A 13,452-nucleotide genomic window follows, 5' to 3' on the forward strand; every position below is an offset into this window, starting at 1 on the left:
TCTGAGACCCTGTGAGTGGGGATAAAAAGTAGGGTCTGGGGAAACACCCCTCAGACGCACCAGGAGAGAGACGCTACGAGACCGGTGGGGGCTTGTGTGTGTGTCCACCCTTGCCTGGGTGACGAGTCCTCCACGGAACGGTCTAGCTAAAGGACGGATACGGATCAAGATCGTAAAAGGAAGGTCGGCAAGTTTTTCTTTCTCTCTCTCTCTCTCTCTCTCTCTCCAACAATTGCCACACAGTGATCAACAACGACTGCAGCCTGTATGAACTGAACTGAACTTTATATTTCCAATGGACAATTCATTATCCCCTAGATAACGATAGAGCTTATTTCTTATTGATTATTATTATACCCGCACTTTTAGGTTTAGTATTGATGACTTATATTATCTGTATATTTGCATTGATATTATTTTTGTGTATTTTTACTAATAAATACTGTTAAAAATAGTATCATCAAACTTCAACGGATACTCCTATCTTTGCTGGTAAGACACCTAGTTACGGGGTTCGTAACACTTCTCATGTATGTGAAGGATGTAAGAAATAAAGTCAATTCAATTCAATATTAAATTGCTTTGGTTAGGAACTTAGTTAATGAAACACTGTAGTTGTGAACTTCCCATGATTCAGGACGTTTACAAGGACCCGTGTGTAAAAAGGGTCCGTAGGAACATTGGGGTCCCAAGCCATCCCAACCACAATCTAGTCCAGCTGCTACCATCTGGGAAACGGTACCACAGCATAAAAGCCAGGACCAACAGGCTCTGGGACAGCTTCTTCCACTAGGCCATCAGACTGATGACTCACACTGACTTGAGTGTACTCTATATTACATTGACTGTTCTATTTATTATAAATTATTATGATTGCACATTTAGATGGAGACGTAACATAAAAATTTTTACTCCTCATGTATGTGAAGGATGTAAGAAATAAAGTCAATTCAATTCAAATATTCTTAGAAACAGGATTTATGAGTGTTTGGAGAAGCATAGTCTCATTAGGAATAGTCAACATGGCTTTGTAAGGGCAAGTCATGTCTCATGACTGAATTCTTTGAGGCAATGCCAAAATAAATTGATGAAGGCAGAGCGGTGGATGTGGTGTAAACAGATTTCAGTGAAGTATTTCACAAAGTTGGACAAGCAGCAGACTCTGTCGTTCATGTTATGATGTGTTTCTGCTGTCCGGTTACTCTTATTTTTATTACTATTTTGTCCAATTTTGATTGGGATGGACTGGCTCTGCGGCCTACACTCAACAAAAGAGACAGAAATTGAACTGAACTGAGCTTTATGAACACTCCTAGATTGTTTCAATGGTTTGAGGTTGATATTTTATATTCTATGTTTTTTGCTAATTTTTTTTGCCATTTACACCTTTTTTATGCATTGGGTGTTTGATGTTTTCTTTGAATGGGTTCCATTGTGTTTCTTGGTTTTGTGACTGTCTGTGGGGAAAATGAATCACAGGGTTGTATACTCCATACAAACTTTGACAACAAATGTACGTTGACTTTGAAAAGCAAACACGAGGAAATCTGTAGAAGCTGGAAATTCAAACGACACACACAAAATGCTGGTGGAACACAGCAGGCCAGGCAGCATCGATAGGGAAAAGCACTGTCGACGTTTCAGGCCGAGACCCTTCGTCAGGACTGACTGAAAGGAGAGATACTAAGAGATTTGAAAGTAGTGGGGGGAGGGGGGAATGTGAAATGATAGGAGAAGACCGGAGGGGGTGGGGTGAAGAGCTGGAAAGGTAATTGGCAAAAGTGATACAGAGCTGGAGAAGGGAAAGGATCATGGGACAGGAGGCCTCGGGAGAAAGAAGGGGGAGGGGGGAGCACCAGAAGGAGATGGAGAACAGGTAGAGTGATGGGCAGAGAGAGAGAGAGAAAAAAAACAAACAACTAAATATGTCAGGGATGGGGTAAGAAGGGGAGGAGGGGCATTAACGGAAATTAGAGAAGTCAATGTTCATGCCATCAGGTTGGAGGCTACCCAGCCGGTATATAAGGCGTTGTTCCTCCAACCTGAGGCCTCCCGTCCCATGATCCTTTCCCTTCTCCAGCTCTGTATCACTTTCACCAATCACCTTTCCAGCTCTTAGCTTCATCCCACCCCCTCCGGTCTTCTCCTATCATTTCACATTTCCCCCTCCCCCCACTACTTTCAAATCTCTTAGTATCTCTCCTTTCAGTTAGTCCTGACGAAGGGTCTCGGCCCGAAATGTCCACAGCGTTTCTTCCTATAGATGCTGCCTGGCCTGCTGTGTTCCACCAGCATTTTGTGTGTGTTGTTTGACTTTGAAAAGTTTGTTTTACACTAAGAGTGATAGTTGTGTGGAACTTGCAGCCAGGGGAGGTGGCTGAGGCAGATATATCAGGGACATTTAAGAGACTCTTAGATGAAAGAAAGTGTTTGCTCTGACCCAGCCAATTAGCTTTTGAAGCATCCTTTCAAAGCATCCCTGAGTGTAGCTGAGAAGACAAATATCTGTTGCCTGGCCCCAGTTGCCCATGAGGACGGCGATGAGCGGCTTGTCCGGGCAATGAGTTGGATAGCATTTTTTGGTAAGGGATTTCAGAATTATGAACTGTAATCAGTAATGACAATAGACAATAGGTGCAGAAGTAGACCATTCAGCCCTTCGAGCCTGCACCGCCATTCTGAGATCATGGCTGATCATCTACTATCAATACCCGGTTCCTGCCTTGTCCCCATATCCCTTGATTCCCCTATCCATAAGATACCTATCTAGCTCCTTCTTGAAAGCATCCAGAGAATTGGCCTCCACTACCTTCCGAGGCAGTGCATTCCAGACCCCCACAATTCTCTGGGAGAAGAAGTTTTTCCTTAACTCTGTCCTAAATGACCTACCCCTTATTCTCAAACCATGCCCTCTGGTACTGGACTCTCTCAGCATCTGGAACATATTTCCTGCCTCTATCTTGTCCAATCCCTTAATAATCTTATATGTTTCAATCAGATCCCCTCTCAATCTCCTATTATATTATATTTGACCACCAGTGATAAAACCTGATTCCTAAAGTTGTCAGCGGTAGTGTATGGGAGCATTCAAATGGTTGAAGATTTGAATTCTACTTTGTAAGACACTGGGTACAAAACAGGGTGCTGCCTACTGCTCCCTCAAGTGGTTGCTTTCATTATATTTTCAAAAGATACTTAATTTCACTGAAAGCATGTCATTAAAACTCATGGTATGTTAAATGAGAGTGGCGTAGAGAATGTTGATGGAGAAGATGAGTGCTGAGCTCTGGGGAAGCGTACAGGTTGAGTTGAATGATTTAAGACAAGCCTGCATTGGACTGTGAAGCTGATCTATATCTCTGAAGATTCAGAGAGGGAAGTAACAGCATATATAGATTTATTAATGTCAGCCCAGTACCTTGTTGCTAGACCTTGTTCAGTAGGTTTTCAGCAAGACCTACTGAAAGCAGTTAGGTACTGTTGAAGGCTTTGGAGACACTCCACAGAAAGGGCACCTGCGAAAGGAACAGCCAGAATGTGCAAATACACAGGGAGAGGAATGGCAGCCAGCTAAAAAACCAAAACAGAGAGAATGCAGAGGCACAGAGATGGATGCTCTCTCTCAAGAATGAACCGAAGCAGCGATTATGCAGCTGAGTTCATAGTATATGATAAAGCATCAAGAACAGTGGATTATTGTGACAACTGCATTTGTTGATTGGAGTTGTTAGCCATCGGAATGTTTGTGTCTATAGGCATTATCAGAAAAAAATGTTTATTTGAGCACAACAGCCACTGGAGAGCAAGGACCCTGAGGTGAGGGTGTTGGTGATGTTGGGTTGATAATGAGCAAAGTCCACACAGGCAACTCAATGCTGGCATCAATACAAAAGTAACACTGGCAGAGGTGAGGCAGCTGACCAGCGCACAACTAGAGGGTTCTTTTCTGACAAATTTGTTATCAGTAAAGATGAGGCATGGCAGAGCACCTTAGCCAAGTAAGCTGTGTATCCTGTGCCATGTGAAAAGTTGTGGACAACTGCGCATTTAAGAAGTGTCTCTAACTGCCTCAATTTGAACGAGTTTCAGAGCAGGAGCAGCAGCGAGAAACACTGCAGCAGATCCACAGGATGAGAATTTTGTGGATGATACCTCTCGGAGACAGTCAGACTAAAGTTTGAGTCTGTGCAGAGAGAGATGGAATGGGTGACTGCTGGCACACTAGGAGCGCCAGATAAATACACTGGATGGCATCCATTACATGGCTAAAAGAATAGTGGAGAGCGATTCATATTACTGGGACAAAGACAGGTGCAGTACCTGTACAAATTGGATGTGGCGACCCGAGGCAGGAATGAGATTGATGTCCTTGACGAAGTGCAAGCATTGTTGGGGGGAGGGGACTTAAAACTAAAATGGACAAGCAGGGGACCCTATGCAGGGAGACAGAAACAAGTGGAGAAGCAAAAGTGAAAGGCAGAGAAATCAAAGGCAAAACTGACTTTCAGTGCAAAATAATGCTTAGGGTTCAAAGAATAATGAAAGGCAAAGGTAAAGGTTTCACATCTCAATGGGTAGAGCATTTGCAGTAAGAAGGGTGAATTAATTATGTAAATAGAATGACATAGAACACAGACCAGTACAGCACAAGAACAGGTCCTTCCTCCCATGATGTTGTACCAAACTAATCAGTGATAGGATCCAATGCATTGGATCGCAAGAGGCTACAAAGCATTGAAGATTCACCACAGTTCCATCAAGGGCTCAACCCTCCCCACCTTCAAGAGGTGGTGCCTCATGAAGCTGGCAGGCTTAGTTAGAGATCTTTCACCATTTGGGACACACTCTCTTCGTATTACCACCGTCACGCGGGAAGTATAAGAACCTGAAGACCCACACCCATCAACTACTTTCCCTCTGCCCGCAGATTTTTGAATTGTCCATGAACCCATTAGCACTACCTTGTTCTTTGTCTTTTGAACTATATATTTATTGTGTAACTTATAGTAATTTTTATGTCTTACATTGTATTGCAGTTGCTAAACAATAAATTTCATGACACTTGTCGGTGATAATGAACCTGATTCTGATTACGGACTTGGACCCTGAGATCCCTCTGCACATCAACACTTTGACGTTGACAGGGTACCGTCCCTTCATGTTTGATCTCGCAAAATGCAACACTTATTGTGTATGCCCTCAAGAAAATGAATCTCAGGCCTGTATTTGGTGACAAATATGTACTTAGATAATAAATTTACTTTGAACATTGAACCTGGAACAACCTATGGACTCACTTTCAAGAACTCTACAACTCATGTCCTTGACAAAATTTATTTATTTATTTATTATTTACACAGTTTTTCTTCTTTTGCACATCAGTTGTTTGTCAATCTTGGTTTGTGTATCGTTTGCCAATGATTCTATTGTTTTTCTTTCTTCTATCATAAATGCCTGCAAGTAAACAAATCTCAAGAGTTGTGTATGGTGACATACAGTGCTTATAAAAAGTATTCATCCCCCTTCTGGAAGTTTCTATGTTTTTTTGTTTTATAACATTGAATCACTGTGGATCCAACCTGGCTTTTTTTGACACCGAACAACAGAAAAAGACTCTTTCGTGTCAAAGTGAAAACAGATCTCTGCAAAGTGATCTAAATTAATTATAAATACAAAGCACAACATAAGTAATTGTATAAGCATTCATCCCCTTTAATATGACACACCAAATCATCACTGGTGCAGCTAATTGGTTTTATAAGTTACATCATTAGTTAAGAGAAGATCACAGTGTGCAGTCCGGGTGTTTCAATGGATTGTAGTAAAAATACACCTGTATCTGGAAGGTCCAACTTCTGGTGAGTCAGTATCCTGGCAAAAACTACACCATGAACACTCCAAGCAACTCTGTGAAAAGGTTATTGAAAAGCACAAGTCAGGAGATGAATATAAGCAAATTTCCGAATCAGTGAATATCCCTTGGAGTGCAGTTAAGTCAATTATCAAGAAATGGAAAGAATATGGCACAGCTGTAAATTCCCCTAGAGCAGGCCATCCTCAAAAACTGAGTGACCGTGCAAGAAGGAGACTAGTGAGGGAGGCTACCAAGAGACCTATGACAATTTTGGAGGAGTTCCAAGCTTCAGTGGCTGAGATAGGAGAGACATCAACTGTTGCCCAGTTGCTTCACCAGTCGCAGCTTTCTGGGAGAGTGGCACACAAAAACCCACTGTTGAAAAAAAGCTCACGAGATCCCGGCTAGAGTTTGCTGGAAGGCATGTGGGAGACTGAAGTCAGCTGGAAGGTTCTATAAGCTAAAATTGAGCTTTTTGGCCATCAGACCAAGGATAAGCTAAACACTGTACATCATCAAAAACACACCATCCCTACTGTGAAGCATGGCTGTATCATGCTATGGGGATGCCTCACTACAGCAGACCCTGGAAGGCTTGTGAAGGTAGAGGGTAAAATGAATGAAGCAAAATAGAGGGAAATTGTGGAAGAAGACCTGATGCCGTCTGCAAGAGAACTGCGACTTCGGACAAGATCTGTTTTCCAGCAAGATAATGACCCCAAGCATAAAGCCAAAGCTGCACAGGAATGGCTTAAAAACAACAAAGTTAATGTCCTGGAGTGGCCAAGTCAGAGTCCAGACCTCAATCCACTAGCGAATTTGTGGCTGTACTTGAAAAGGGCTGTTCACTCACAATTCCCATGCAATCTGACACAGCTTGAGCAGTTTTATAAAGAATGGAGAAATGTTGCAAAGCCTCTAGAGATCTATCCACACAGACTCTAGGCTGTAACTGCTGCCCAAGGTGCATCTGCGAAATACTGACTTGAAGGGGGTGAGTAATTATGCAATCAATTATTTTGTGTTTAATAACTGTAACAAATTTAAACCAACTTGTAGAAATTTGTTTTCACTTTGACAAGGAAGTCTTCTGTTGATCAGTGTCAAAAAAGCCAAATTAAATCCACTGTGGTTCAATGTTGTAAAACAATTAAAACATGAAAGCTTCCAAGGGAGAGGGGTGAATACTTCTTATAAGCACTGTATACATACTTTGAGAATAAATATGCCCTGAATTTTGAACATTAAATGTTCCCTAGCATGTTAAGATGGTCTTTACCTCACAATCTGCCTCGTTAAGACCTTGTGCCTTACTATTTCCCTGCACTTTCTCTGTAGTAGTTACACTTTATTCTGCATTCTGGATTACTTTACCTTGTTCTGTCTCAATGCACCGTGCAACGATTTGATCTGTATGCCTTCCATTTTGCTATTTAAGAGTTTCTTAAAAGTTCCTATGTACCTTTACAATCTAACCCCGACAGGGTGTTGCATCAATCTCTGTGTAAAAAGCTTACCTCTGATATCCGCCCAATACTTTACTCCAACCCCCTTGTATTAGCCAATTCTGCTCTGGGAAAACATCTCTCTGTCTGTGCCTCTCACCAAGTCGCCTCTCCCCCTCCTTCACTCCTAGCTTGCTCAACCTAGAGGTACACCCTCTAGTCTGGACAGCATCCTGGTAAATCTCCTCCGCACCCTCTCTAAAGCTTCCATATTCTTCCTATGAAGAGGTGATCAGAAGTGAACACAATATTCCAAGTGCGGACTAACCAGGATTTTATAGAGCTGCAACATTACCTTGCAACTCTGGAACTCTGTACATACCGGCTGTGTGGTGAAAAAGGAGTAACAGCGCCTCTTTCACCTCAGGTGGTTGAAGGAGTTTAGTACGGGCCCCCAAATCGAAGGAACTTTCTACAGGGGCACAATTGAGAGCATCCTGACTGGCTGCATCACTGCCTGCTTATGGGAACTGTACTTCGCTCAATCACAGGACTCTGCAGAGAGTGGTGCAGACAGCCCAGCACATCTGTAGATGTGAACTTCCCACTATTCAGGACATTTACAGAGACAGGTGCATAAAAAGGGCCCAAAGGATCATTGGGGACCCGAGTCACCCCAACCACAAACTGTTCCAGCTGCTACCACCCGGGAAACGGTACTGCAGCATAAAAGCCAGGACCAACAGGCTCCGGGATAGCTTCTTCAACCAGGTCATCAGACTGCTTAATTCATGCTGATACAATTGTATTTCTATGTTACATTATCTGTCCTATTGTAATACTATTTATTATAAATGACTATAAATTGCACATTTAGACAGACATAACATAAAGATTTCTACTCCTCATGTATATGAAGGATGTAAGTAATAAAGTCAATTCAATTCAACTCAATCGCTTGACTAACATGGGCCAACACACACCACACGCCTTCTATCAACATGCGCAGCACCTTTGAAGGATCCAAGGACGCCAACCCCAAGATCCCTCTGTTTCTCCACACGAAAAATCCTGCCATTAACCTTGGACGCTACCTTCAAGTTCCAAAATGAATCACTTCATGCTTTTCCGTGTTGAACTCCACCTGTTATTTCTCAGCCCAGCTCTGCATCCTGTCAACATCCCACTGCAACCTACAACCCTCCACACGATCCACAACTTCACTGACCTTCGCATCACCCACCCATCCACATTCTCATCCAGTCATTTATAAAAGAGAAGGGGTCCCAGAACAGATCGCAATGGAACACCAGTCTCCAAACAAAATACTGTCCATCTCCTACCATCTTCTGCCTCCTACGAGCAAGTCAATTTGGTATCTAGACAGACACGCTCCCTGAATCCGATGTCTCCTGACTTTCTGAATTCCCCTACTATGACCACAAATCAGTTGTAGTACCAGAGGAAACAACACACTGGACCACTGTCACAAGAATGGCTACTGTGTTATCCCAGCTCAGACATCAGAGTGTCTGATCACCTGGCTGTATTTCTACTCCCTGAGTATAGGCAGAGATGGCACCTGTAGTGAGGATCAAGAAGGTATGGACAAGGGAAGCACAGGAGCACTTAAAGGACTGCTTTGAATCAGTGGATTGGACAGCATTCAGGGATTCACTATAGAATCTGGAAGAGTATGTGCCTACGAAAACTTGCTGTACATTCCCAAACCAAAAGCTTTGGATGAACCAGGAGGTTTGCCGTCTGCTGAGGGCCATATCTGTAGCATTTAAGTCTGGCGACCCAGGACTGTGCAAGAAAACCAGGTATGATTTGCAGAAGACTATTTCAAGGGTGAAGAAACAATTCCAAGCGAGCTTGGAGGCCACATTGGATGCACGTCTACTCTGGCACGGTTTGCAAGAGATTACTTCCCACAAAGCGATGCTTCACTACTAGACGAGTCAACCAACTGGCAGATGTATTCAAGGCCATTTTTCAACCTCTCACTGCTACAGCTGGAAGTTCCCACCTATTTCAAAAAGGCAACATTTATACCAGTGCCTAAGAAGAGTAGAGTGAGCTGCCTTAATGACTACAGTGATGAAATGCTTTGAGAGGTTGATCATTACTAGACTGAACTCTTGCCTCAGCAAGGACCTGGACCCATTGCCGTTTGCCTATCGCCATAATAGGTCAATGGCAGGCGCGATCTCAATGGCTCTTCACATGACCTTAGACCACCTGGACAATACAGACACCTAGATCAGGATGCTGTTCATTGAATGTAGCTTATCTCAGCAGTTAACACCATAATTCCCACAGTCCTGATCGATAAGCTACCAAACCTGGGCGTCTGTTCCTCCTTCTGCAATTGGATCCTTGATTTTCAAACCAGAAAACCACAATCTGTGCAGATTGGTGATAATATCTCCTTCTCACTGACAATTGACGCTGGCGTACGTCAGGGGTGTGTATTAGCCCACTGCTCTATACCCATGACTCTGTGGCTAAGTATATTCAGTTTTGGTCACCGAATTACAGGAAGGATATTAATAAGGTTGAAAGAGTGCAGAGAAGGTTTACAAGGATGTTGCCGGGACTTGAGAAACTGAGTTACTGTGAAAGGTTGAATAGGTTAGGACTTTAATCCCTGGAGCATAGAAGAATGAGGGGAGATTTGATAGAGGTGTATAAAATTATGATGGTTATAGATAGAGTGAATGCAAGCAGGCTTTTTCCACTGAGGCCAGGGAAGAAAATAACCAGAGGACATGGATTAAGGGTGAAGGGGGAAAGTTTAAAGGGAACATTGGGGGGGGGGGGGCTTCTTCACACAGAGAGTGGTGGGAGTGTGGAATGAGCTGCTAGATGAAGTGGTAAATGCGGGCTCACTTTTAACATTTAAGAAAAGCATGGACAGGTACATGGATGAGAGGGGTTTGGAGGGATATGGGCCAGGTGCAGGTTAGTGGGACTAGGCAGAAAAATGGTTCAGCACAGCCAAGAAGGGCCAAAAGGTCTGTTTCTGTGCTGTAATATTCTATGGTTCTATAGCTCAAACAACATCTATAAATTTACTGATTATACAAACATTGTTGGTAGAATCTCAGATGGAGATAAGGGCATACAGGAGTGAGATATGCCAACTAGTGGAGTGGTATCACAGCAACAGCCTTGCACTCAACGCCAGTAAGATGAAAGAGCTGATTGTGGACTTCAGGAAGGGTAAGACAAGGAAACACATAACAATCCTCATACAGGGATCAGAAGTGAGCAATTTCAAGTTCCTGGGTGGCAAGATCTCCGAGAATCTAACCTGGTCCCATCATATCAATGCCGCTATAAAGAAGGTTTAATGCCTTGGGAAAGGGCTCACTGCTAATGTAATAGTTTCTCTGTAGCTGCAGTGTTTGGGACACAACTGGAGATAACGGGGGCTTTAGAATGTGCGCTGGCCAATGAGGGGAGCTGTTTTTCCTTTCTCATGTGCCTGAGAGAAGGGAATTCATGGTCTTTGGGTTCAGGAGAGGATGGAGAGAGAAGATGCCAGAACGGGGAAGTCATAGACTGCAGGACTGAGCGGACTTGGAATGTGGTCGGGAGTTGACGACGCCCAGGGGAAATCGATGGAGAATGACCAGATGAAAAAACAGTGAGCACAACGTGCACTTTAGACTGTTTCATTAAAATGGACCCTTTTCTTTTTGTTTTCTTTACTAACCCTATAGACAAATTAAGAATTATAAAGCTCAATCATTTAACTGCATATGGTGTACTGTTTGTTATTCCGTGGTACTGATTTGTAACAGGGGAACACATCACGCAGCATCCACCCAAACCAGAGTTCTCAAGTTTGGCTGGGCTGGAGGTTGTTTCCCCCTAGATTAACACAGCTGGCCGAACCTGAGGGTTACAATTGTGGGGGCTCATCCGGGATTCATTTCGTTGGATGCTGTGTGATTGTCCTGAGCATTGAACCAGTGGGTTGTGTGCTTTAAGTCTGTGCTGGTATAGATGCTGCCGGAGTGGAGTGGTGATGTTTGTCCATGGGTTTACCGGTAACTAACGTGCACGTGTTGAGTGGGGTAGATATTCGTACTCCGGATGAATTGTTAACTTGCCTGTTAAGTACTGTTAAAGCTGTCGGCAAAGTTACGATTGCGGGCCGGAGGTTGGATAAAATGGTGGGCACAGACCTCGTTTTACTGCAGACTAGCATTGACGTAACGGCAGTGGAGCTGCCCGGTACCATCGGGGCCCCAGGTGAGGCAGGGTCATGGACTGTCCCTACTGTCAGGGAGAAGGAGAGTGTAGCGGAGTGGGCCGAATCACAAGCTGAGTTTCCCGTAGCTGGGGTCAGAGATTTCAAAGACAGGGTTCTATCATTTCTGAGGAGTAAGGGGAAGGAATGGTCAGATTTGGAATGTTTAATGAGTCCCTGTCCCCCAAGGAAGAGTGAGAATTCTGAGTTAGTATCCGCCCTTACCTCTCTGGAGGATAAATGCCCAGGTGCAAAGTCCAAGCTATGGTGGGCTCTGCCTATCCTCTGGAATAACACCCACCCTAAAGGGGACGGGGAGTATAAGATGTGCAGAGCAGACCTCTCAGTTGTTAGATGAGTGGCAGTGTTCTGATGACGTAAAGCGAGGATTTGAGTGGGCGGGCTGCTGACATTGTGAGAGCCATCAGGTCCCGGTACCCCCTAGCCTGGTGTCTCTGGGGGAACTGGTATTTTATAACTGGTATCTGACACATTTACCATTGACACCATTCAGTGTACTGGAAATCTGGGGTTCTTAGTGCGGGTGATTATCCATATGATGGTTATTTGTCAGTGAAGCTGGAGTTTTCGGAGGCTGATGTGGGAGTGGCTGAGGTCCTTGATACATTTGTGCTGGTTTGTCTGGACCCCATTGAGAAGGGTGGTGTTTCAATTCTAGTGGGGACCAACACTCCTATTGTGTGGAAGCTCAAGGGGGCCTTCAAGGAGAAGGCTGGAGAGAGCTTTCTGGGAATATTGTCCGTGCACCCAGTATTTCGAGCTGCTTTTGAGGAAGTGCGTGGCTGCATTGGGCCAAATACCGAATTTAATCAAGGGACTGTGTGATTCACCCAGTTGAAGCCAATGGTGTTACAGCCCGGGGAAATAACGAGAGTGATAGAGACCCCCAAATTTTCTGGAATGCCTGAAGGAGAGGCCCTCTTAGTGGACACTCCGGAATACCACAAGGGAAAGTTGGGATTTCCTGCTGGGGTACTGGTGAGGCCCGAACTGCAGAAGCCCTCTGTGGTACAGGCGAACAGGATGGCAGTGATTGTCAGGAAGACTATGAAGTGGGAGGTCACCTTCAAGGGAGGGGATGCCCCTGGCACATCTGTTCCCAGTGACGGTAATGTCTAATGTCCCTGTGAGACAAGCCGTGGAGAATCTATTGGAAAAGGGGGGAAAGTTGACCGCCGAGTCATTCAACTTCGGGGACTCCCCGGTTCCTGCAGGTTGGAAGAGGAGGTTGGTAGAGAAGATACTGAAGCAGGAAGGTGTCTTTTCCACTGACAAGTTTAATGTGGGTTGTTCCAAGAGCACTCGTCACATTATCTGGGTGACTGAGCTACCTGTTCAGAGAAAGGTCGTGGTGATTGGCGCCTGTAGAGGTGAAAGACATTCGGCAGCATTTGTGTAAGTTGAAGGGAGCCTGGATCATCACCGAGTCCTGAAGCTCTTATGTGTCCCCAATAGTAGTGACCCGGAAGAAGAATGGGAAGGTACAGATGAGTGTGGACTACAGAACACCGTCCCTGACCAGTATATTGTCCGGAGGATTGAAGATGCACTAGCCTGTCTGAGTGGTGTGAAGTGGTTTAATGTGCTGGATTTGAGGAGTGGATATTACTAGATCCACATGAGTGAGGCCAACAAAGAGAAGATGGCCTTTTTTATGTCCCCAGTTTGAAAGGATGCCTCAGGGTGTATTGGGAGCTCCTGCAACCTTCCAGCGGGTCATGGAGAAGACAGTGGGGGATATGAACTTGCTTGAGGTATTGGTGTATTTGGATGACCTCAGTGTTTGAATCCACCTTGGAGGTACATGAAGCAGGGCTTAGCCAGGGACAGAGGGTCTGAGTGCAGGTAGGCATGACCGGTAGACCAGG

At 44.4% G+C, this 13,452-nt stretch overlaps 1 protein-coding gene across 4 annotated transcripts in view; it reads right to left on the bottom strand.

The window, feature by feature from the left end:
- acox3 (acyl-CoA oxidase 3, pristanoyl) overlaps positions 1–13,452 on the bottom strand; it is a 141,191-nt gene that overhangs the window by 124,413 nt on the left and 3,326 nt on the right. The window contains exon 1 of one of the 4 annotated variants that reach the window (XM_073043067.1): positions 5,834–5,905. The exons of the other annotated variants lie outside the window; for them this stretch is intronic. The gene's annotated coding sequence lies outside the window, so the exon portion shown is untranslated. Of the gene's footprint in view, positions 1–5,833; positions 5,906–13,452 lie in introns of those variants that run through there. 4 annotated transcript variants of the gene reach the window in all.

Source organism: Hemitrygon akajei, chromosome 4 (genome assembly GCF_048418815.1).
Source record: "Hemitrygon akajei chromosome 4, sHemAka1.3, whole genome shotgun sequence".
NCBI lineage: Eukaryota > Metazoa > Chordata > Chondrichthyes > Myliobatiformes > Dasyatidae > Hemitrygon > Hemitrygon akajei.